This window comes from Bactrocera neohumeralis, chromosome 3 (assembly GCF_024586455.1).
Source record: "Bactrocera neohumeralis isolate Rockhampton chromosome 3, APGP_CSIRO_Bneo_wtdbg2-racon-allhic-juicebox.fasta_v2, whole genome shotgun sequence".
Classification (NCBI taxonomy): domain Eukaryota; kingdom Metazoa; phylum Arthropoda; class Insecta; order Diptera; family Tephritidae; genus Bactrocera; species Bactrocera neohumeralis.
The window spans coordinates 49570195-49595965 of NC_065920.1; the positions used below are offsets into that span (position 1 = coordinate 49570195).

General features: G+C 36.2%; 1 protein-coding gene and 1 long non-coding RNA gene across 5 annotated transcripts in view; both read right to left on the reverse strand.

Annotated features, from left to right (window-relative positions):
• The window catches only part of LOC126753932 (neuronal acetylcholine receptor subunit alpha-7), a 625617-nt gene that overhangs the window by 259213 nt on the left and 340633 nt on the right, over window positions 1-25771 (reverse strand). The window lies entirely within an intron of this gene.
• LOC126753935 (uncharacterized) overlaps window positions 25638-25771 on the reverse strand; it is a 169626-nt gene continuing 169492 nt past the window's right edge. The window contains exon 3 of the long non-coding RNA XR_007666226.1: window positions 25638-25678. This is a non-coding gene — a long non-coding RNA (uncharacterized LOC126753935). The remainder of the gene's footprint in view (window positions 25679-25771) is intronic.

The window sequence follows — 25771 nt, forward strand, 5'->3', positions numbered from 1 at the left end:
AGGTTCTATCCAGCGTGGTATTGTGTGAAAGATTAAAGCCCACCGTCAACAAACTGATTGGACCTTATCAGTGTGGCTTCAGACCTGGCAAATCAACAACCGACCAGGTATTCACCACGCGCCAAATCTTGGAAAAGACCCGTGAAAGGAGAATCGACACACACCACCTTTTCGTCGATTTCAAAGCTGGTTTCGACAGCACGAAAAGGAGCTGCCTTTATGCCGCGATGTCTGAATTTGGTATCCCCGCAAAACTAATACGGCTGTGTAAACTGACGTTGAGCAACACCAAAAGCTCCGTCAGGATAGGGAAGGACCTCTCCGAGCCGTTCGATACCAAACGAGGTTTCAGACAAGGCGACTCCCTATCGTGCGACTTCTTCAACCTGCTCCTGGAGAAAATAGTTCGAGCTGCAGAACTAAACAGAGAAGGTACCATCTTCTATAAGAGTGTACAGCTGCTGGCGTATGCCGACGATATTGATATCATCGTCCTCAACACCCGCGCCGTTAGTTCTGCTTTCTCCAGGCTGGACAAGGAAGCACAGAAAATGGGTCTGGCAGTGAACGAGGGCAAGACGAAATATCTCCTGTCATCAAACAAACAGTCGTCGCACTCGCGACTTGGCTCTCACGTCACTGTTGACAGTCATAACTTTGAAGTCGTAGATAATTTCGTCTATCTTGGAACCAGCGTAAACACCACCAACAATGTCAGCCTAGAAATCCAACGCAGGATAACTCTTGCCAACAGGTGCTACTTCGGACTGAGTAGGCAATTGAAAAGTAAAGTCCTCTCTCGACGAACAAAAGCCAAACTCTATAAGTCGCTCATAATTCCCGTCCTGCTATATGGTGCAGAGGCTTGGACGTTGTCAACAACTGATGAGTCGACGTTGCGAGTTTTCGAGAGAAAAGTTCTGCGAAAGATTTATGGTCCTTTGCGCGTTGGCCACGGCGAGTATCGCATTCGATGGAACGATGAGCTGTACGAGATATACGACGACATTGACATAGTAGTTCAGCGAATTAAAAGACAGCGGCTACGCTGGCTAGGTCATGTTGTCCGAATGGACGAAAGCACTCCAGCTCTGAAAGTATTCGACGCTGTTCCCGCCGGGGGAAGCAGAGGAAGAGGAAGACCTCCACTCCGTTGGAAGGACCAAGTGGAGAAGGACCTGGCTACGCTTGTAATATCTAATTGGCGCCACGTAGCGAAAAGGAGAAACGACTGGCGCGCTGTTGTTAACTCGGCTATAATAAGCGGTGTCTACGCCAATTAAGAAGAAGAAGAACTGATATGAATGTGTGTTAGTATTGCTTTCCTGTTTTATATTACTGAGACATTTATTAATATTTAATCTTTTTTGAAGCGGTAAACAAAGTTGTGCGACATGGTGATTCCATGTATCCTTATGAATAAATATTAAGCATAGAATTTTAAGACAATTAACATTTTTATACTCTTGGCTGGAGAAAATAATTCGAGCTGCAGAACTTAATCGAACAGGTACAATCTTTTATAAGAGTGTCTAGCTGCTGGCGTATGCCGATGATATTGATATCACGTAGCGAAAGGAAGAAACGACTGGCGCGCTGTTGTTAACTCGGCTATAATCGCTTAAGCGGTTTCTACGCCAATTAAGAAGAAGAAAGGAGGTGCTTGGTAAAATATAGCCAGGCTCCAAGCATCAGCTAAGCTCTAAACCTTAATAGATGGAATCCGACATGTATATTGAATGTACCGACTCCGAGGTCAAGATCCTATCCAACATTGTAATAGAAGGCGATTTTATAATTCCATCCTAACCACACTAGCGCGTTTCAATGCAGAAGTTCATCCACTTGTCGGGTTCTAGGAAAGCGAGGATTCAGTACTGTCTTGGAAATATTTAAATTTTCCATATAAAAGGCTCTACATCTTAATGGATAGTTTGCTCTATATACTATATATGTACTTAAGCAGTATGTACTGACCCCGAGTTCCATCCAAGCGTATAGTAAAACACGATTTTGAAATTTCATCTGAACCTCGAAAACATATGTCACTGAAGCTATTCCTACATGTGGTGTATTTCATGACCACGTTGACTTACTACAGTCTTGTTCGCTAGATTAAGCACGGCATCGTGAATAAGGGTTTCGTAAGTTCTGTGTGGAAATAAATGTTGTCACATCCAAATGATCAGAGAATGAGCAGCTTGCTTGTAATCACACTATGAAGAACAAGGTTCGTAGATCAAGTTTACAATAAAGTATTTAGTTATCTGTCTCTCTTGTTCTCATTAAATGAGAAACATGACTTGATAAGCCGATGTAGGTTAAAAAAAAAGTAACATAATGGATTAGAGAGTAAATATGCAATGATAACCCTTGTCTCTTGAGGCAAATTAATATATTTTCATCAAGAGATGTTCTTTTGATCCTGCGGTAAACCTAAATGTAATGAAAAAAATTTTTGATTGGGTAAGTGAACGCTATATGAAGGTCATTAAGTGTCTGCTGCCTGGCTACAATGGCATATAACATACAGAAGAAGCCTTTGCCTATACCACTCCACATCTTTTATATTTTTGACCATTCCTCAAAACGTATTCTCCGCTTCATTCTTCTGCTTTGGCTGATTGCCCACTTTCTTGCTTACTCAAGCATTTAAACGCATTTGTCATCTAAAACACATTTAAGCCAAACATTTCTCATTGTGGCTAAGCATAACATACGCTTCTTTTCACTCGCAACTTTTATCGTTATTTAAGCGTATTTTGCACGCTATTCTTCATGTTCGCTACTTTGCTTTGGCTGGCGTTCTCTGCTTGCATTATTCGCTGGTAACTTTCCACGGTTATTTTAAGCCTATGAAAGGCCTTAGAATGTTTTGCAGCGCACACAGATACACTTGTATATTTGTATGTGTATGCGTAAGTATTAAAAATATTGAAGCATACTTTAAGGCTTAGCCATTCAACCTTGAAGAGATAAAGCGGCTTGACGACCGAACAAAAACACAAATATATACTTACATTTTTAAGTAGAATGAAGACGCAGTGAATAATGGCCAGAGGATTGTTTAATATGTATAAGGAGTACGGGAATTAAAGTTAGCAAATGCGTAGTTGTTGCTTTGGTTTGGGAAAATAAACTTGGCATTAAAACTTAATCAATTGGAAGCGAATGAGTGATCTGTTTCATAAGATTTTCACATTTAATCTTCTTAACCAAAAAAAATTAATAATATATGTATGTTTAGTTTAAGGGGCCATTAGAGTTGCAGTAGATATAACTACTTTTTTACAACCACAAAAATACGGAAACAAAGAATGAATGCCGGTACTAAAATTATGGAAGGCGGTAGATACTTGTAAAATTCGTGATACCCTTTAATTTACCCTTTAGACGCCAAAACTTAGCTATAGATAAACAAGAAAAAAACTTTAACTTCGGTTGCATCGTAGCTAAATACCCTTCACAGCAGCATTTCTGTTAGTAACTATGCGTTCAGTTTGTATGGAAGCTATATGCTATAGTAATCCGATCTGAACAATTTTTTCGGAGATTATACCTTAAGCTTAAGCGGTATTCCATGCCAAATTTCGTGAAGGTACCACGTCAAATGCGAAAGTTTTTCATACAAGCTCTTGATTTGGATTGTTCGGTTTATATGGCAGCTACACATATGCTATAATGAGCCGATCTGAACAATTTCTTCTGATATTACATTATTTCTATAAACAATAATTCATACCAAATTTCGTAAAGATATATAGTCAAATGAGGAAGTTTCCCATACAAGACCTTGATTCCGATCGTTCAGTTTGTATGGCAACTATATGCTATAGTTAACCGATCCGAACAATTTCTTCGGAGATTACATTGTTACTTTTAGAAATAACATATACCAAATTTCGTGAATATATCTTGTCAAATGAGGAAGTTTCCCATACAAGAACTTGATTCCGATCGTTCAGTTTGTACGGTAGCTATATGCTACAGTTAACCGATCTGAATAATTTCTTCGGAGAGTACATTGTTGCTTTAGAAAATAATCTATACCAAATTTTGTGAATATATCTTGTCAAATGTGAAAGTTTTCATACAAGAACCTGATTCCGATCGTTCAGTTAGTATGGCAGCTATAAGTTATAGTGGTCGGATATCGGCAGTTCCGACAAATGAGCAGCTTCTTGAAGAGAAAATGATGTTTACAAAATTTCAAAACTAAATCTTAAAAACTGAGGGACTAGTTCGTATTTATACAGACAGACAGACGGACATGGCGAAATCGACTCAGCTCAACATACTGATCATTTATATATATACTTTATAGGGTCTCCGACGCTTCCTTCTGGGTGTTACAAACTTCGTGACAAACTTAATATACCCAGTTCAGGGTATAAAAATAAACTAAAATAGGAATGTTTGTTTTCTGATTATTGTGTTTTCAGGAAATAGTTGTGCTGGAGAGAAATTGAGCATTATTTATCTCAGTTTTACATACCTACATATGTTCGAAGTAAAGATCACACTCATCATTATCAATATGTATATGAATGTGACTGAAAAATAGTATAAACTATTATAATTATTCACAAACTAGTAATTGCCTAGTTGGCCTTAAGCCAATGAAGCTCAGTTTCAGTAATTTTCTCGTCTTGTAAAAAGACTATTTTCGAATAATATTCGAATCCGTGTTTAAACGTGAATAATCAGTATATATTGTTGTAAATTTTATATTGTTGTTGGAGCAGCAGAAAATATAGTCTAAAAATGTTTGAAACTCTTTCAAACTATCAGTGCTGTGGGCAAAAAATAATAATAATCAGTTGAGTTTCGAATTTAACTTTCGATTTAGCTTTTGAAGTACACAAAAAGAAATAAGTTTCCTTAAATTTTGTGTTTGGAATCATATTTATGACGTCGAAAACTTCAAAATTTTGGAAAATCCATTCAGTGATGGCTTGAAGACAGGACGGCCATCTACATCAACTGATGATCAACACGTCTATAAAATAAAGGAATTGGTGCTTGAGAGTAGACGATTAATAGTCAAAGATCTTACCGACATCGCTGAAATAACGAAAGCATCACTAAAAACCATTTCGAAAGATCATTTGGGCCTCAGAAAAGTGAAAGCACGATTGATTCCAAAAAAAAAATAAATTTTTTTCGGAAAAAAGCGTCGTGTTAATGTCTGTGAAATAATACTTTTCGACTCCTAGAATATCATGGAACGTATTATTACAGGCGATGAGGTTTGGCTTGAAGCCTGTTCCGGAAATTGACTTTAACAACTGTTTCGAGGGTTGGAAAAAATAGTAGCACCAGTTTGTTGGGGTCAAGAAGGATTAGGTTTTAGGGTACGACATAGAGTTTGAAGAATAAATTAAGAATTTCAAAACTATGAACCAGATCTTATTATTTTTGCTTCTAGTAGTATGTATTATAAATGCAATTTATCGTCACAGAATATCAAGTTAACGATTGTATTTTTGATGACAAGAATCCTCTGATAAAATTCACTACTTTTCGAATATTCATGTTTCTACTAACTACCTGAAAACTTGGGCAACTGCGTCGCAGAGTATACTTCTGCTGACTTCTTTTGTTGACACACTGACAGGAGAAATGTGAAATTTGTGAATTCACTATAAAAGGGCGCAGTTTGCTTTTTGTCGGTTGGATCTAAGCTAGTGCGGGACGTTTCTGTAAGGAGTTTTTCTTCGAGCTTAATTTTGGTATACCGCAGCTGTATAATATTTATGTAGTATTTTTAAGTTAGGAGTGGCTGGCATTAATGTAGTAGCGGGAGCATTGCTCCGAAGTGCAGCCTCTTTCAGGGAAGTAAGCATTCACCCCTGGTATTTGCCGAATTAACCACTTTAAGCCAACAGTTATCAGTTACGACTTTAAACGCGATCAGTCCTCTAAAGAATGATCACTGGATAGCAATTTAGCCACAGTGAAGAAATGCTTAGACTAAGAATTGCTTATTTCCAAGCAAAAGACCAATTGCAATGAAAAAACGTTACCGAAAATAAACCTATAATCGGTATATCGACCTCGATGAGACTTTTGTTGTATAATGAAATATATTTTATTTAAGAGAAATATGATTTCTTAATTGTGATCGCGAGTTTTGAGTTAAAAAAAAAAAAAAAATCGCCAAGAGAATATTTGAATGTATTGTTGTATACAGTACGTATATATTCAAGTAAATAAGTATTATATACGTTTTGGATAAGAAGTAAAAGTATACACTCTGTTGCCTGCTGGGCACTGCCTGTTTGCTGCTCATTTCATTTCCGTCTAAACACAAGCTAACACACACTTAAACCAACAAAGAGTCTCGTTGACACTTGACAACAACAACCGCTACATATGTATGTCTAAATGACTAAAACGAGTGCGACTACTAGTTATAAATGTTTTGGCCGACAACAAGCTGCAGCAACAACAATAACAACAAGAATATTAATAAAACCACAAACGAACGCCACAAAAGATAGCAAACAAAGCGTATGCTTGTTGTTTTTGTAGACTCATTTAGTTGTTAGTGTCAGCTAGTTGTCGACATAATATATCCGCATATTTTCCTGTTAGCAAGCAAGTGTGCTAACATAACCACACAAGTGTACATAGAGAGATTGAAATGCAAGCTTTGTATGCGTTTGTTGGTGTGTATGTATGTGAGCATTAGGGTGTCCGTTATGTTTTTTGTATATGACCCTTGAAGTTCGGGAAAAAAGTAACCAACGTAAACAAGCTCGTTTTTTCAATATAAACTCTGCCACTTTTTTTCCATATGAATAAGACATGGAATTTTTTAGTATTTTTCATTAACTAAGTTTAAAACTTTGGAAGTATGATATTCTAATAGAAAATTAAACCCTCTTTAAAGAAAGATTTAATAATTTTTTCCATAAAATCGCTCCTTTAAAAGTTATATGCAGTTAAAGTCGCACATCAAATAACCTGAGCATTCATACAAATGATGATTTTATGTTGCTCATACGGCATGGTGTACTATAGAATACAGTACATTGGTTCATAACTTTAACCGCGTGTAACTTCTAAAGCAATGCCTTTATGAAAGATATGGTAAGGAGCTTTTTTGTAGAGCGATAAATTTAGTATTAGAATATTTTACTTTCAAAGTTGTAGATATACTTGCTTTGGAGTTAAAAAGTTTAATGCAAAAGGTCAAAGAATGCCATGTAAAATATATAGAAGAAGTAAAATGAGTTAAGCACGTGTTAAATTGAATATAAATAGCTTGTTTCCTTAGTATAACTTTTTAAGGGCACCAAACTGAAAATGAAGTTTTTCAAAAAAAAAAAAAAATTTAACTTTGGCAATAGCGTGTGCCCTAGTGTGTATGCAGATCTTCATATATGTATATATATCCTTACATATATTTCCCTATAATCATATTTATCCTCTAGGTATGTACTAACCAAATTAAATGAGTGCACTTTTAGCGACATTGCTAGGTTTTATTATTATTATTATTGTTTTTGTTGTTGTTTACTAAGCATTTGAAATTATGCCAACAGCTGTTCCAAATATTCCCTTTGCTCTTTCTATTTGTAGTACATATGCTCCCGGCAGGCAGCCATAGCTGGAATTGTTGAAATAAAGTGCACATGTGCTGCTAAGTGAATGCATGAATATTAGGGTGGTAGCAAAGGTCGAAACGAAAATTTTAATATCAGACATTTAAAACTTAGTCTCGATATCTACACCACTGTGGCCGAAAAAACTGAAACATATGTTTTGATTTCGATTGGGGATGATCAGGAATTCTCATACGAGGGTTAATATTCAGTTGAATTTTATTATCTGCAATCAAAATTACGCGTATATAGATACATATGTGATATAAAAAATTTTGACTTCCATTTTGCTAAACCTTAGTAACTTTCCGGTAATTTTGTCGAACAAGTGGCACAAAATTGAAAGCTAGCACCTCAAGAGTTAATACACAATAATAAAATATATATACATAAATCTTAATATGGACAATGACAGCTTTGTGACCGAAAAAGTAACATAAATTTTTTTCTGATCATTGAAAACCGCCACAAACGGGTTAAAGTTTAAATTAACCTAATTATATCACATTGCTACCGAAAATTCCACGCTAAAAACATCACGGGTTTTTAGGATCCAGACTAATAAAATTTAAAAGCTTTGCATCTTGATTGAACAAAAAAAGTTAGAAACCAAACTACATCTTTCACAAACAAGGTCTGTCGCAAAAGAAACAGAACTTTTTAAATATAACTGTTTCTGGTGGCGCCACCTATTGGTGGGTATATGAAGTAAAAAGTTTGATCTCTTGTTGACATTTCGTAAAAATTTTAAGACAATTGGATAACTACAATCGATGTTATCGATCAAAAAGCGACAGCAGCTTTTGGTCATCGGTCGTAAAGTGCATTTTGAACATAGAGCAAATATTAAATTTTGTATTAAACTTGGGAAAACGTTTACTGAAACATATCAAATGATGAAAAAAGTTTATGGTGATCAGTGCCTATCCCGTAGTAATGTGCATGAGTGGTTTAAGCGATTCCAAGAAGGTCGTGAGGACCTCTGGGACGATCAGAAGTCGGGCCGGCCAAAATCAGTGACCACCCAAAACAATATTGAAAAAGTGCAGGAATTTATTAAGAATGAGCCGAAATCTTTTTTGCGTTACATGGAAATGGAGTTAAATATCACCAAAGACTCCATTCATCGCATTTTGATAGATAAATTGGGTCTACGGAATGTGTGCTCCAAGTTTGTTCCGCACAAATTGACTGAAGAGCAAACATTGCTACGAATCCAACATTGTAAGGATTTGATTAAGGAGTCGAAAAAGGACATAAACTACAAATATTCGATTGTGACTGGTGATGAAACGTGGTGCTTTTAATATGATCCCGAAACCAAATGTCAAAGTGTCGAATGGAAGCATCCAGACGAGCCATCACCGAAAAAAAGTCGTCTTCAGAAGTCAAAAATAAAGACAATGCTGATTTGTTTTTACGATTCGAGGGTATTGTACACCGAGAGTTCGTCCCACCTGGCCAAACGATTAATGCTGTGTTTTACCTTGGTGTTATGAAGCGTCTTTTGTGACGCATTCGTCATGCTCGACCACAGTACCGTGAGGCAGGGTTCTGGCGCCTGTTGCACGATGTGTCATCCGTCGACGCTTGTCACTGATTTTTTGACAAAAAACTCCATATTAACCATTAATCACTCACCCTACTCACCTGATCTGGCACCCTGTGATTCTTACCTATTTGGAAAACTTCATTTGCCCATGAAAGGACACTGGTTTCAGGACATTTCAGCTATCCAAGAGGCGACGACCGATATTCTCAAGAGCATTCCGAAAAACGACCTTAAACACTCATTTGAAATGCTAATTGACCGGGCTAAATGCTGTATCGAAGCACAAGGAAACTACTTTGAATAAGAAAATATAACTTTTGAAAAATATTAATTTTTTGTTGTTTTTTTAACAGTCCTGTTTCTTTTGCGACAGACCTTGTATATTAAATATTGTTCTCACTGATATCTTATCAGTTCATGAGTTTGAAATATAATTTGTTTTAGGACCACCTTAACACTCGCGCACATATTTACATAAATGCATTAATTTGCGCCTCGCTCAAGGCTAGCTGCTAGACTAAATGGCAACGTCAGTGGCGCTCATGCTTCCACTCACTGGCAGTGTCGACGTCCCAGTGAGTTTTCACAAATATTACTTAAATATATGTGGGAATTGTCTCCTAAGTGCATTTACATACGCAGTAATCTTGTTTAATTATTAGATTGGCAATGGCCCGGGAATAAAACGGATATTTGCACAGCGAGAGAGCAAGTGAGTGTTTGGGTATAAAAGTTTTTGGAATTTTTTCTTTTCTGATTTGGGTTTTAATGGTAGATAAGTGAGAGAGTATTAATAAGTATTATTTTTTTAGATTATGATTTGTAAAATGACTGCTCATTACTCTGGAGAAACTTGACTTTGTGCGCGGCTGTCCTTGAAAACTTTGGAAGTATAAAATATAGTGTAAAATGAAATTTTGTGAAGAAATCTATTCAAATCAAAATGTTTACCATACAAGGACTTGATATTCCAAAGTCCCAAAACGGCTGATGAAGATAACACGAAAGAGGTCGACGAGGCCAGCCAGTTGTTAAAGGAGGTGGCGGGAGGTGTTAAGAGAATCGCAATGAGTCTTAGATGTGTTCAGATTAATATGCATCACCCAAAAAGTACTACAGCAAAACTGATAGCTGCCTTAACTACGCCGCACCAACATAGTCGCCTGATTGCAGTTAAACTCAGACGAGGAAGCTTTAGACAAGCGAAAAATACTGCACTATACACTATAACGAGATGCCTCTTGATGTTTCCTATCGAACATCTACACAGTAAAGCCCATATGCTCCCAGTTTCTGTGAGGTGTTTTCGTAGAAAACCAGACTTCGGACACAACTAACTTCAGTCATGCACTGATCGCCATTTAGAGTGGAGCCATCAGCAATTTCCCGACTCCCTCTCAGTAAATGGCGTACTTGGAGTCAAACCAACACGCATTGCGGACAACGAGTTCGAGTAGCCGCGAGAATCGAGAGTGGCTTTTGCGCAGCTTTCCTCTGGATACTATAGCATGTTAAACTCCTATTTATCCAGAGTCGATCCCGACATACCAAACATATTTTCAATGAGTCCTCCATGACTCTAACCACCTCTTTACATCTCCAGCTAACTCTACACATCTGACACCCTCCTCCCTACCGTTGGATGACCTCGTTGACAACTTTTCTGAACCGTACCACCTTCATCACGGTACTAAATAACCGTTACAGCAACAACAACATTACCAAAAAACGGAATCAACAGGAAGAAGGTAACTTCTTTGTGGTATCATCTTACATGGTCCACGACAGAGACGTGCCCCCTGCACCTCTAGTAAGATCAACAGAGAAAAGGAAGAATATCCTAATAGGAACTGACGCCAATGCGAGTTCTACCACATGGGAAGCAGCAATATATACACTCCCTGTTGACAGATATTATAAATAATAATCTAAGTATATGTAGTAGGAGTGATAAGCTCAATAGTTTAATGTAGCTTCCATTTCAGCGCCATAGCCTTTGAGTTTTGGACTTGCCATCTATATGGGCTTCTCCGCTTACCTTAAAATGAAATTATAACAAATATAAAAATTTTACCATTATAAATATTATTATTTTAATAGATTTTGGAGAAATCTGGAGAGTCTAGGAAGCGGTCGCGTTTCATAAAAACAAAATTTATTTCAGTTAAATTCGGATTACTGCGACGCCGAGCCAAGCTCTGGTTATCGTTTCTCACCTACTTTCGAGGGAGGCGTAGGACTCTCTGCAGGAGAGAGGCGGTGAGTTCTTTTAAGGAGAAACCAAAGCTTATGGGGAGGAATGGGGCGGATGAACGCTGTCGTAAACTATCCATTAGCTCCAGTTTTAGACTTTCTAATCCTTGGATCGTCTTCCAAATGGCAAATGGTTGTGGCTGCCATAAAGGTAGGAAAAGCGTGACTAAAGCGCAGTCTTCTTCAGAGCGGTGGCTATCGACTTCGATAGTAGAACAGAGATATTAGCCTTGAGCTCGCTGACTGTACGCTCAAGACTAGTGAAGGGATGTTTGGACTTATTTCTAATATCGAGTTACTACAAGATGATACTGGTTGGGATGCCTGGCACAGCGGTATTGCATGAAACTGCAACGCTAACTAGTTTACTGAGGCGGATACTTCAGTCCCAATAACATCGAAATCGAAACGCACAGGTTCTCAACTGTCTCATTGGACCGCAGACTAGCTCAGAAAGCGTTAGTCGATTGAGCTGTGCAGTCATAAGTTCCTTCTGATCCAGGGAAAATCGTAAGATGTCTAGTGATTTTTGCTCATAGCAAAGTCTATCTTTCAAAGGTTGCAGGAGTTTTAAGTGAAGACTGTCCGATCGATATTCATCCGGTCAGATTGATTATTTTACCGAATACCAGTTGCAGCAGCTATTTTTAAAAAGAGGAGTTTAAAAAATCTCAACATTTCCTCCTCAAATGTTCTGCCTTTTCCAAATCAAGTCCAAAACACCGCGGATATCATATTTTTAGAAGCAAAAGTGATGTAGCGAATGTAGCGCTTCGCTGATATCTAATATTCAACTAGAGGAGCTCTTTCATCTGGATTCACAAAGATCAGTACATAACAGTTTAAGTGTGATCACCCACCTTATTAAGGAATCATCCCTCGAACATAAACTAACCTTATTGAGGTTGAACCCCTCATTTATTTCTTCAACATATTTCTTCACCAATCAAACTTGATCTTCGAGAGCATATGTAATTTGCCGGTGTTAGAGATTTGAGGTATTATAAGAAGTTTTGTGAGCAGTCGAATCAACTGAGTGGAGTCCTTCAACTCCTACAAAATCAGTGAACATCTAACTTGAATATAACAATGTCTTCACAAGGTACGTTCACGTCATGAACCTGCAAAATACCACCTAAGTCCAGCATACTTTTAATAAAATCAAATTACTGACTCATTTTTGATGTCAAAAAATGGGAGGTGGGCGTGGCTTGTGAAGTTAAAGCAATAATTTCCGCAATTAATTTGATTCCAGAAGCATCGAGACTTGCAAACTCATTTCCATTTCTCATTTTCTGTCCAATATTTAACGAGCAGCGATAATGATAAGCGAAAAGTATGCAACTCCAGGAAAGTTTAGCGCTCTACAAAACGGTATATTAGCCAAAATGGGAGTGAAATGGCAAGCAGACTGGCTGATAAAACGCCAGCGACAGACAAACTTTGTGAAAAACTCAAAGATAAAAAGGAGAAAAAAGAAGAAACTCATGCGAGAAAAAGAAAATTTGCAAAGAAAAGAAAAACAACAACAAGCCGTTATTTATTTGCGACAAGAGAAGATACAAAAAATTTTGCAAGAAGCTAGAGGAGCACGAGAAGAAGTAACAAAATTTATTTGACTTGTTTTAGTCCAATAAATTTGTAGCGCAATTAAAGCGGCTATTATGTGAGCACGCAACTTTGAAGCAAGGTAGACTTATAGGCGCACATACCGGCAGACATACATCTCAGGCATATATTAATGGCATAATGTGCTTGTATGTGTGCTCTCATATACATATAGACACATTTGGATAGCAATTTGTGCGAGCGCATGGAAATCTTCGCATTTGCATGTGTTTGTGCGCCTCACCGCCTATAAGTATGCTATTTATAATGTTTCCTCACTCATTTACAACACAAATAAAAGTCATTACCGCAAAATGTTGCTTTAATACGCCATCAAGGGTGGAACACATTAAAACTTAATGAAAAACACAAAGTTAAAAGTTTCGCAGAAGTCTTGCACGACGGACGGCCGGGTGCTAAGAAAGAGTTGCAAAGCGACGAGAGCGTCTAAGTTGTTGAGAAGTATTTAAGCACTGCGTGTGATAGGCACCAAATGGCAATATGACTGCGAGTTTACATATACTTTTATATAAAATTTGTTTGTTTGACGCGCTTTTCCTACATGTGTAAAGTTGAAATTCTTGTAGCTGTATGAAAGCTGGCAACAGCTGCTGAATGGCGCATGACAGTTGGGCGCAAATGCGCTAAATGCTTGTGAATAAATCAAATAGACGCTGGAGTTAATGAAATTGCAATAAAGAAGTTTTTGTATGGATCAAAAAAATTGAACTGGCAACAACGTGAACTTCGACCGGATTTTGATCGGTTAGCTTAATATGCTAGCTAAATGCTAAAGTGTTGCTATATAGGCGGTTCTAACAAAGGAATAGCCTCTTGGGGAGAAAATAATATGTTTAAAATTCCCGATGGATATCCCAAAAATTGAGGGACTGGCTCACACATATACAAACAGGCGAACAATGTTCGGTGTGTTTAATGTGCGTACAAGCTGAGACAATCTTTCCACATGTCGCGCAAAAGAACATCGGATCAAATAAATGTGTTGATTAGCGTGCCGAGGATGCATGACATTTTTCAGTACCAAATATGCGGTGTGGAATTGATACTTTAATCACCTTAGAAAGGTTCAAAGCTTATATAAATCCTCAGTCGTACTTTGTGTCCAGCAGCCGGTTGCAATGCAGCTTCACATTGAACTAACGCAAAGTTTGCTTTTCACACATTCGGGTATTTAATCATAACCACCACGATACTCCCCGAAGAGTCGTGCAATACGCATATGATATGAGCAGATTGAACCGAACTGTATATTCTTCCCGTGATACAAGTATTAAATCCCCGGTCAGACCTCGTAGCCGAAACTAATACAAGTTGAGCTTCCCTACCGTTCACGACTGATAGTCAGGGGTTGGATTTCATACACCATTCGCACAAGAAGCTAACCCTAAAGTACAGTTAAGTAATAATTAAAAATAATTCTTTGGCATTTCGACTAGTAGAGATCACATCGCAAACATCTTAAAGTCCGTCAGACAGACATACGAGTGCAGGTACTTTTTCAATAGCCTGAAGAACGATTACAAATCCTTCAACTTTATTACATAAACTCATGTTCACTAAAGAATGTGTTTCGCGCGCTTTTCTCAACTTATGGTCGACATAATCGGCCTGCTGAACGTAACCACCACCACCAATCTTGAGACTCAGCATTCATTATTGGATAATATATTTGACCGAATAGACCTGCTAGCTGAGAGTGTACACAAAGAGTATAGAGGGTCGATTCGGCGCCGTTCGCAGCAACTCGAACTGACATATGAAATAACTTGGCGCATTTTACGCCGAATAAACGTAAATATGTAAAAAATACAGCTTCTGCAAGAAGTGAAACTGGTCAACCTTTCCAATCACCATCACTTCGCTCTATGGACTCTTGAAAAGTTCCAAGAAGATCCGACGTTTTCGGGTAAAATTTTGTTCAGCGATGACCACATTTCTATCTCGATGGATATGTAACCAAACGAAATTGTCACATTTGAAACGAGGAGCAACCTGAAGAGAGCCAAGAGCTGTCATTTAATACATAAAAACAATGCCGACTTGTTTTGTGAAATTGAAGCTAGTGATTTCAGCGACAATTGGTTTTGTCAAGGTGGCGCCAGTTCCCATACATCGCACCAATCAATGGATTTATTGAGAGAACACTTCGATGAGTAGATAATTTAACGTTTTGGGCCGGTCGATTGGATACCAAGATCATGTAATATCACACATTTAGACTTTTCCCTGTGAAGTTATGTAAAGTCTAAAGTCTATGCGGACAATCCCGCTTCGATTCAGGTTTTGGAACAAAACACCACAAATGTTATGCGCCAGTTACCAGTCGAAATGCTCAAATGGGTGATTGAAAATTGAGCAAAATGTACGAACAATCTGAGATGCAGCCGCGGTCAACATTTGAAAAAGATAATCTTCAAAAAATGAATTCCAAAAAATATTGTTTCAAATGATAATATATGTACATTTCCCATTAAGTTTGATGTTTCTATGTTTTTTCTTTAAAAAAGTATGCATATTTGAAATGGATCACCCTTTTGAATTTAAAAGGTCTCATAAGGTTTCCTTCTTAGTGTCACAAGCTTTAGGGTATAAGAGTGGAAGTATGGCCACGCTGATTTGAATAACGGGCGATCTTAGACAATTTTGAGGTAATCAAAGGAAACTCCGGGATTGGTGAAATCCATAATGCTAAAAAAATGGATTTGTGTCCACAGTTTCTGGAAGATATATATGTATTAGAGTGGAGCTTAACAATAGTATCAATACTAATGCAAAACTTTATTATCATTTCGTATGATAAAATAGTCGTAGGACAGAGTAAAAAGAAATTGCTTGCAGAAAATAAACGAGTAGATTACTATATACCCAAATTATGGAATAATAATCCAAAAGGGAAAGTTCATGGGTACCTTTTCCATATAGAAGCGAGTTTCGTTTCTATAGGAACGCCAATAATCCTATAAAGTGTGAGTTTGTGCTCTGATTACAAATGTGAAAACTTAATTGTGTGATAAGCTTTCACCGAGAATTTATAAGATTAATTGTCTTATAATTTTTTTTTATTTAAAGTAAACGAATATTGTTGATGTCGAAAAAAAATTCCATTCTTTGAAGATAGTGAAGAATTTCTATGAGTATTATTGTCGGTGAAAGCAAATATAATAATAGTTACGAGTTAGGGGTTAGCGATGAGGGGTTAGAGTTACTGTTATAGTTTTCATTAATGATCTAAAGGATTCAAGAAGAAAGAAACTATATAACTAACTACTGTTATATTTTTCTATAATATTCTAAAAGATTCAAGAAACGTGGTAGTACTTTCCGTCCGCGCTTACCTTTGATATGAATCCATTTCTGTCTCCTTATTTGTCAGCAGTTATCCAATGCACCAGCTTTACTGTCGAAACTTATCCAAGATAACAACCATCAACTGATTTTTAAATCTATTTACCAACCGCACTTATAGCCTTTAAATCTGCCAAAAGTATTTCAAACAAGCCCTAATATTCCTACCGACTATAATAATAACTATTAAAGCACATTCACAACCACAAAAGACATATTACATTTTAAGACCACACAGTGATTTAAGGTCCAAGATCACATGCAATCTGTCCAAACGCTATCATCTGTTGGTTGTACTTGAAGAGTAAATTCGAAACTGCTGCGACATACTAATCACCATATGAGCTGGTGCATGCCTAGCTACCATATAAATGTTGATATCCTCAACTAAGTACACACTTTATGGCGCATTAAATGAATTATGTTGAGAGCTTTGCTTTGTTCTTGACCGACGACGAAATGTCTGTCAGAGGTTTAGAATTTTACTAGCGACTTTGGACAGTGTATCTATTAATTTGCAGAAGCTAAACTTGAAATGACAGCTTAAAATTCTTGTTCGTGGTCAGGAAAAAAATAAAAAATTGAGAAATAGGGTGGAGAAGTGCTCATTAAAATGTATCTGTGAAAATCTACACTGGTACGTACTATACTCGTACATAGCATATATATGTGTATTTGTGAAATTTTTTATTTGGATACAAATTACCTAATAAAACCATAATAAAATTCACACACAACTACAACAAAAATGGCTGAGAGCCAGACGCATATTTCCAGACCCGCGCTGCAGCAGAGGCCATAGGTTGAAAGGGAGGCAAATATATAAGGAGTGAGTATATAAATTTGTATATATCTTTGCATGTTTATATGGAAATGTGTATATTTGTGTATGTGTAAGTTTATTTATGAAAACTATACGTCTATATGTAAAACCCAGCAGACGCTCACACAAAAATGTGGTTATGAATGAATCTATAAAAAGCCGCTCAAATAGATGCAGACTAATGCAAACAGCGACAAGCATATATAAATAATTTCAAACGTACATATACATAGATACGCTTACACAACTGTATATATGACTGTAGCTAATTTTTTGGCGGTGAAATTTCATTGAAGCGCAGTAACAAGCAGCGGCGCTCAACGCTTTCGGTCTGTGGCTAAAAAAAATGAGGAAGAAGAAAAATAATAATAATAAAAACAAGTAAGGAAGGGCTAAATTCGGGTGTAACCGAACATTTTTTGCACTTGCAACATTCAGCTACAGAGTATAATAGTTTTATTTACCTAAAGTTTGTACGTATTACACAAAACTAAGCAAGATAGATATAAGGTTATATACTATATATAAATGATCAGGTTGAAGAGACGAGTTGAAATCCAAGTGACTGTTTGTCTATAAAAGCACTTAACTTCAGCTGCTATGATAACCTTTACAAGTGTATTTTTTATAGCACAAAGGGTATATAACAACTTTATCTTGATTTGGTTCGGCCAGTTTCTATGACAGCAATAAGCTATACATAGTAGTCCGTTATTAACAATATGTTAGGAGATTGCAGCGTTGACTGGGATAATATTCCACGCCAAGTTACTTGAAGATATCTTGCGAAATAAGAAAGGTGTCCATACAAGAACTTGATTGTGGTTGTTTAGTTTCTATGGCAGCTGCATGGCACAGTGATCCGATATCAACGATTTGCTCTGAGATGTTAGCGTTACCTTGGATAATAATCTGTGTAAAATTTCGTGACGATATCTTGTCAAATAAGAAAGTTTTTCATATAAGAACTGGCTTTTGATGGAGTGGTTTATATGACAGCTATATTCTCTAGATATCCAATATCGATGGTTTCGACAAATGAGTGGCTTTTTGGGCAGAAAATGAAGTCTGCAAAATCTCAGATCGATATCTCTTTGCTAAAGGACTAGTTCGCCTACATACAGATAGGTATACACTTTCGACTCAGCTCAATACGCTGATCATTGAAATAGGTCCAGGGTATAAAAATATTTGAACGAGAAGAATCACGCAGCAAAAATTTATACTTATAATTAGAAAATAAAAAGTAGAATTTTAGAGGCATAAAAAAGTGCGGTTTTACTAAAAATACACTCGTACATATACGCAGCGATATATACATACATATGTATGTATATATAAAAGTATACTATACAAAGTAAATATTTACTTATATATGCACATATACACACACATAAGCATAAGAACGCCAATGAACGCCGAAATTTGCGTATACTCGTATTTGCACTCACACATGGCCGTAAAAATTCTAGCATTGCGCATTTTATTACTCATACGCCTAGTGGTATGCAATGGCGTATATGACTTGCTTTGACCGACAGTTATGATGTGCTATATAAATTTTATTGCCATGCGGTTAACTGACTGGCTATAGACACAATCACATTTGCACATTTAAATGTACATATATATGTGTATGTATATTGTGTGTGTGTGTGTGTAAATATGTCATTAGCTCATAAAAGCCCTCTAGGGGAGAAGTTCTGATTGCAATTGCATGTGTTATTTGTCGTTTAATTTTCAATTAGATAAGTTGAGAAGCGTAACATATGCGCCGGTTGTGTATGGACAGCGGAAATAACACTTGGCCATCAAATTAAATTAACGGATGCTGAATGAGTTTGAAATTATATGAGCGTGGTTGAAATTTTGGTATATATTTTATATAGTTTACTAAAAAATTTAAATTTAAATTTATTTAAGGTTCAAAAAAATTAGATGACTTTGATTTACTATTTAAAACCTATTAAATTATTTGTTTGCTTAAATTTATTATTTTTGAAAATATTCCTTAAGATCGTGGGTGCTTTTTGTGACGGCGGCGTTTAAGACCCACGAAAAATTTGAGGTAGAAGCGAATCCTAAGCAGCTCATATATAGTCTTTTATGCGACAGAACCGTCTTTGCCGTGTGTGGGGTGGTATACAGGCATTTAAAAAGTTCACACCGCAAGGTGAGACGCTCTCGTCGCTGCTCCGGATCTTAGCGGAAAAAGGCATATTGAAAGTTCGTGGAAAACGCTGCTGTTGGATGAAGTCTATGCTGACGAAGCTACTCTTATCGTAAAGAAAAACTTTAAACGACCATAAAATATAATACTAATAAAGCCCAAGGTTACCTCGTTATTTCCAACTCTTAGCAAAGAAGCGCTTTTCCTGTCCACCTAAGTCAAACTGATATAATGTTATTTACCAGAGTGAGGGGAGCTGAGTACATGAAAGAACTGAAACTGAGGCATTCTGAAAATCTCTCGTTTTTGACTGCAACTCTGAAAACCCAGATCCCTGCTTCCTAACATCTTTTTCTCTACTCATATTTTGAGGTGAGATATGCGAATAATGGACATTTTACTTTTTAACGGAAGAGTCGAAGCTTTGGGAGACACTCCGACAGCATAGTTGTAATGCTAGAATTAAGCTCGTTCCTTTTGCTTTCAAATATAAACAAGAAGTGTCCGTCCACTTCGAGCTTTGAGCTCGTTCACTGTGCTCTCAAAGTCAGTCAGACGGACACTTCCGTCTACACTATCGCTCAAATCAAGTTACTTCAATATGAGACTCGTCTGGGGATAATGGAATCGTTGGAAATTGCAAATCCAATAAACTCGTAAGAGAGGCCGCTTATCCGACTCCATCTGATTGGGAAAGAACTCGTTCTCTGTTGCCTTCTTGCTTAGTATCAGACGTTGCATGATCAACAACTAGCTTCAGTGGTTCTTCAACATCCTTTTGGTCTAATTCAGAACGCAAGAGATTAACAGAAATACTTGCTCTTAGTATGGTTCATTTTGCCGTTATAGGTGTTCTTACTGAATATTATCCAATAGGAGTGCAAGAGGCCACAAATTTAATCGGACGCTGATTGTCAAAGTTACCTTTTTATGAATCTTATTCATAAACGAAAACGAAGATGAACTAGAGAAGCTCTGACTATATTCACTTCCTCAATAATAGCGGTGCTAAAGGACACCAATTCTCTTTAGGTTTATATCAAAATTGAACTACATAAACATATACTACTTTTCAAACATATAAGCATGATGAATCCATATGCTTTTGATAATGATTCATCAGGAGATTCATCAGGAAATCGAAATGTTCGGTCCTACTCCTTAAAGATATTTCGAATTTTCAACAGCTCGCAGTCAAGACAGCAACCCTCAGGTAGTTAATTTTCTGTAATCTGTCATTCGAGACCAAAACCGTTGGTGTAATTTTTTTCGAAAACCACGGATTAAGGAAAAAAGACCTCTTGTTATAAGACTGATGACTATAATTCGAACTATCACACCCTATTTTAAAAGGTTTTTGATATTTTATAAAAGCGGGAAGTGTTCAAAGGGGAAAAAATTAGTAACATACATGTTTGTACAACTCTGAGTCTAAGCAGATAAGCACAAGTTTAATTCAAATATCTCCTAAGCCACTCAAGCTATAACAACCAAACTTGCTGTATACAAATCTTATCAGAACCGACAGTGTGAAAATGGATGAAATCGGTAGATAACTCCGCTCACTCCCCATATAACGATACTGTTCAAAACTACTAAAAGCGGGATAAATTAATAACTAACTACGCCAGTTACATTAAATTTTACTCCGAGATGCCATAAAGAGGCTCTATGGGAACCGGTGTAAAAAGTGGAAGATGCGTGTGGCACCGCCCACTTTCTGGGTGAAATTCCATATCTCGGGACGCGACCAACCGATTTCAACAAAACTTAGTACTTGTGGAGCCCAGTATCTACAGTTGATTTTTGGCCGAAAATAGCTGTCAGAGCGAGAGATATGCAATTGAAATTCGCGCATAATCCTGTCCTGATATTATTAGTTCTGATTATAGAAAATTGGTTGAACTATTGCCAGGATTTGCGAACATCCGGCTGACTTTGCCCTATATGATTAGTCGTTGTATGTGAGGTACCTCAATAAAATCCAAAGAACATATTTTTAGTTTGTGACATGATAAAACAACTCTTATATACTCTAGTTAAAGTTTTTCGTTTTTCTAGCAAACCTTATGGTGAATATGTCGGAGAGTGTAAAAGTATAGGACTCGTAGTTCTGACGTTCGACCACGCCCTTTACCTTTCCTTTCCGTATGAGTTTCAACCGACGTAGTTCTCTCTTTTTCATAAATTTAGAGGCTTCTGCACTGGTATTTAAGTTGGCACAAACCGTTCAGTGAATGCTAAGTATTTCATCCACCTCTATTAACGATGATAACATAGAAAAAGTTAGAACATCAGTGCTAGAAAATCCGTCATATTGGCATCAAATAGATATTAGAGAATCTCAACATTTCTTAAGCGTCAACATAACACATTTAGGTTAATGTTTTGAAATCAAATAAAAAAACAAAATTCCCTAAAGGCCATCTCAGCCAAGGCTGCAAGGAAAATTGAATAAAACATTAGTATGATTTTTATTGGCTCAACAGTCAAAAGCAATAATAAATGTTAGTATTAAATACTTCAAACTTGATCAGATGCTTTGCTTTTTCTAGATTATTCTTTAGTTTTAGTAACAAGATCTATACTATGATGTCAGAGGAGATGTTTAAGACATTTTTTATCATCATTCTCTAGACGGTAAATCTAATAATAAATGTACTACGATTGAAACTTATTTTGGCAACAAGAGCTTTATGTCAAGGCATGGACAATGCAGAAAGAAGCAGGCGAATTTTTACTGGAATAAATTTTTTTCCACTAAACCCCTCCTCCATGACGACTTTCACCAAAAGTAGCCTAATATTTGAAAGTGATCATAAAATTGAAAACATATGCTCATAAAAAATCGAAAACTATATTTTTCATTACATTTTTAAACACATTCCGCCATTAAAATTTATTTATGCGCTGATGTGCACAGACAGCACAAAATCATTGCAATAAAAATCACTCACACATTTCGCTGCGAATGGAAACATATGCCAGCAATAATTTCAAATAAAAGCAAAATATTGCAGCATTAATAAATGTGCTTTTATAGTATATGTTTGTCTGGCGGTGGACTAACTATATTTCATTTTTTAAAAAGGAAAACTTCACATTTACAATAATTTCATAAAAAGCTATGCATATAATTTATACATAAATTTTATTTGTTCGGTCGTTTTACTTTATTTAAACAACTAAAGTTTTGAGAACGTGACAAGAACGAAAGTGGAGTTATGTTAACAGTTAATATGAATATTTTAGGTACATATGAGCAACTGTGCGTAGAGAGATACCTTTTTATTCCTCATACATATTTATGAGATTTTGAAGTATACATATTTATATTGATTGGCTCTGCCATAAGTGCATCGAATGGATACTATTTGGAGGCATTAACAATTTGAAGGAGACATAAGAATAAATATTTTTTTAAAAAACGAAATTTCCCGTTGTTTTTTTAAAACATCTCATATTATGACCTATAGTTATACTTAGTATTATTAGGAAATCTTAGTTATGCATCTGTTTGCTAGAAGGCCGAGAGAACTTAAACCAGCAGCTCTAAATGAGAAAGATTTTCACAATATAATGCAATAATGATTTTATTTACTTTTACTATTTAAAAAAAATTTTGTTTTAAAATATTCATATAGACGCTTTTGGAAAAGAAGAAAAGATGATCAAATGCTAACTCAACTAAATATGTATAACAAAATTTAAACAGGTATGACTAAAAGACATTTTAACTCCCCCAAAAAGGGATAACCGATTTCTTTATAATTTTTATGAAAGCCTGAATACGAGTACATTGTATGAAGTAACATTGTAAAATTTCGTTCATACATTCTTAGTCAAAATCTGTTTAAAGAAAATGTAAAAGTCAACATTTAATAACAGAAAAATAAAATAGACGGTTTCCGAAACTATGCAAAAATTTCCATAGTTGTTTGAATTATACTGTTTGAATGATACTGTTGGATCACTAAACAAGAGCATATAATCTGAACGATCGGAATTAAGTTCTTGTATGGAAAACTTTCACATTTGGCGTGGTATAACGAAATTTGACATGGATTACTGCTTAAGGTAATAACATAACCACCGAAAAAATTGTTCAGTTCGGATTACTACAGCATATAGCTTCCATGCAAACTGAATACATAGTTACTAAAAGAAATGCACCTGTGAAGGGTATATTAGCTTCGTTGCAGCCGAAGTTAACGTATTATATTGTTTTTAGTTGCAAAGAGAGTATTGGCAAACCAAAAGATATAAGAGAAGAGATAAGTAAAGCCAAAATATTAATAATTTTTTTTCTCAAATAATGAACTTATGTGGAAATCAAACTGGACTACATTCCACCTCCACTATAATAAAATTTAAATAAAATAAATAAAAAAATATTAAAAGTGAATTTCTACTCTTAAAAAATTAGTTTAATTATGCAGCGCAATATTTTGTTATAATTTTCGTCAGCATTGAAAAGCATCACACTCTTTTATTATGGAAATTTCTTTCATCTACACTCAATTTCTAAGCTTAAAAATGCAATTATCTCGCACCTTGAGCTTCTCTTCAAACAATCAGGCAACTGCTCAACATGACAGCCCTACAACCGTTTCCTAAAATATGCTAAATTTGCATTTATGCTCGAGCGCTTATAAATTTTCAATTAATAAATATTATATTAAAAAAATTAAATTACGTATACGCAGTGTGGGCGCCAAGTGCAGGAGCAACAGCACCTTTTGAGCGGACGCCAAGAATCTCTGCTCTGGCTGCTGTCTGCGATAGCAAGTGAGTGAAATTGCTTCATTATAATAAGGCAAGGACAAAGTGCTTGCATTGCAATTAAAAAATTACGATTACACACACACACACACACACAAACCAGCTCACATACGTGACTCTGTTTTGTTAAGTGGACGAGTGAGAGAAGCGAAAAAATTCGTCATACTTTTTTGGCAACGCTCAGCAGAACAAACAAAGCATAATATTTTTTTGGAAGCAATTTGCTGTCCCAAAAGGGCATGCACCTACACACACACACACATATGTATGTACAGACATATATTTATAATAAATGAGTATGGCTGTGTGTGTGTGTATGAGTAGCGAAGCACATTTAAATGTATAAAATTAAGCTGCTCGGAGCAGGCGAGTTTATGAAGTTTAGCATAATGAAAATGTATGTATGTATGCATATATTTTTATATACATATATAAATATACTCACACATACATATAGATGCTAAAATTATAGCGCTCAAACATTTGTATTTAAATGTGCAAGTTATACATGTGTAAATATAATTTCATTATTCGTGTCTGTGCGCCGAAAAATATGCTACTGTGCTTTTTAAGCTACCCGCATGCATCACTTATTATTATTACTTCACATTTATACATAATAATATATAACTAAAGTATATACAGTCATCTTTTTTATTATGAAGCCATGAAAAAGCCAATGTACACAAATTGAAAAGGCAAGCGATGGCATATGAAGAAATTTTCAGCAAATTATGCATAGAATTATGAGTGAAAATGTGCATATGTTTGCATTTTAAAAAATGTAGAAAATTTGGGTGAGCCAGCGCAGATTTCAAGATGCCGTATGGTAGAGCGCTGTTTGCAACTAAGAGCAGACCGAGTTTACCCAATTAGTTAAAATTGGTGTTTGGAGGAAACAAATAAGACACATACAAATATAATGTGAAATTTTTTTATGTTAGATATATTTATTTCAGTTGTGAGAAAGACGGACAATCACGGCATATCTAATATGTGAGTAGTCTTGCCTGCTGAGCTGATAAGAAATAATATAAAGAAAGCCAACGAGGAACACAAGGCTGAACGAGGATTGCACCACAACCTTAGGTCTATTGTGCCCTGCGGTGTGTGGAGTAAGCACATAGTCCAAACTACAGTATACCTTTAGCAGCCTATAGTCTACTGATTAGCTTAATAATACAATGAGGTGAAAACTATGCATGAGATCCTTGAGAAAATTAACAATAATTTATGCCACCGGCCAGCTTATTGATTCACTGTATAGAAAATTACAAATGTATGTATTGATATCCCACATAAAGAAATTTTCGTTAGATGCTCATAACTATAGCATACCTTTCGGAGCCGATCAAAACAAAGTAAAAATAACATTTAACTGTGAAAGTCACAATTAAGCAGAATATTTTTTTAGTTTCCGATGATTTATATTAGGTTGTCAAAAAAGTCTTGCGGTATTTTCGTTAGTTGGCGCGTAGTTCTAGTTTTATTCGTCGCATCGGGTCATGCTATACCTTTTTGAAAGCTCATTTCACGCGCTAACACGTGTTTGATTGATTGTCATTTCTTTCTTTCGTTCGTGAGTTATAGCGTCGCAAACGTGGAGC